This window comes from Salvia miltiorrhiza, chromosome 6 (genome assembly GCF_028751815.1).
Source record: "Salvia miltiorrhiza cultivar Shanhuang (shh) chromosome 6, IMPLAD_Smil_shh, whole genome shotgun sequence".
NCBI classification, from domain to species: domain Eukaryota; kingdom Viridiplantae; phylum Streptophyta; class Magnoliopsida; order Lamiales; family Lamiaceae; genus Salvia; species Salvia miltiorrhiza.
In genome coordinates, this window is record NC_080392.1 from 41,064,809 (window position 1) to 41,066,321 (window position 1,513).

General features: G+C 42.6%; 1 pseudogene; it reads right to left on the reverse strand.

The window, feature by feature from the left end:
- On the reverse strand, positions 1-1,120 carry LOC130990932 (putative serine/threonine-protein kinase-like protein CCR3; annotated as a pseudogene).
- Positions 1,121-1,513: the final 393 nt, after the last annotated feature.

The following is a 1,513-nucleotide window of genomic DNA, read 5'->3' on the forward strand; positions in this document are numbered from 1 at the left end:
CTAGTCACCTTCACCGCCCCAACTCATCTGTGAAGCATCTGCTCCACTTCCTCGACAATGATCGTCGGCACCGTGTAGTCCACCACGCTGATTGGAGCCTTCCCGTCCTTGAAAATCGCCCTTCTCCCTGTCAAGAGCTCTAACACCACCGTAGTACTTGAGGTCAATGTACCTGACCGTGCCGGCCGCCTTCATCAGTCGATAATCCCGATCATCCTCCGCCCCCATCAGTGACAACCCGAAATCAGAAACCCTAACTGTCCAATTTGCATCTAGCAAGATGTTGTAGGATTTGATGTCGCGGTGGATGATCGGCAGCACATAGTAGCTGTGGAGGTACGCGGTGTCGAGCACAATTTTGATCCTCATCTACGTACTATGAATTCACCATGCCGCTGCTCTTCTCGATGTTGCCCTTGTTATGGAGGTGATCATAATGAGCGTCTTGTCTCTTTCCTCGAAGTAAAGGACTAACCTAACAAAATGCTTGTAATGCAATCGCGATAGAAACGAGATCTCCAATTCGAATTTGTATTCATTTTCTAGAAATTTCTTCGTTTTGGGGCCAAATTCGCTCCACTTAACCGCAACCTCGCGGTAGTTGGAGAGTTTCCCTCTGTAAACCACGCTGAAGCTGCTGGCATCGATTTTGTTCTCAGCTGCGAAGTTGTGTGTGGCTTCAGCGAGGGCGAGGAGGAGAAAGGCAAAGAGTAGGGTGGCAGATTGGAGAGAGCGAACAGCAAGGACGACAAAGGGCGGTGGTGGATGATTGCGATAAGGAGGCAAAGGATGATCATGATGAGGTAGAGAGCTACACGTGCCGCCGCCGGTGGTGGTGATGGTGGGCGGCAGCGCCTACTGTGGAGAGGAAGGGTTTGGCGACGTGAAGTTTAAGATATGCATTTGAAAGATGTGTTATGTTGTTGTATATTTTTTTTATTCCACGTGTATTGACAACATGAGAATTGACTGGAACACGTCAATTATCGATGGTCGTATTGTATTTGTGAGCCACAACCAAGAAAAAATAAAATAAAACGATAAGTATTATTTTGTGATTAGCTTAGGATGTGATATTTTTGAAAAAAAGTTTAAGGGTAATTATATTCACAGCCCCCATTTTACTCACTATAGCCCCCAATACAAAATAATAATAATAAATAATTATAAAATTACAATTTTATCCTATTATTCACAGCTAATTAAATTAGATTAAATCTCTACTTTTATATAGCCCCAACTTTTTTAGATTATTTTCATAGCTAAAACCCCCTGGAAAACACGTCTAGCAATATAAACACATTATAGATCATAAACAGTGCGCAGAAACCAACAAAATTATGATTTCTCAAAGCAATGGGAGAATATGAAACCCACAAATCAGAAATCCCAAATTCACAAAACATACACCAAGAACCCAAAAAGGAAGGGAAAACAAAACAACTAAAACTAAAATTGAGCAAAATAAAGTAAGACATTTGCAAGATTCCCACCTCGATCTGGCCATTGGCGG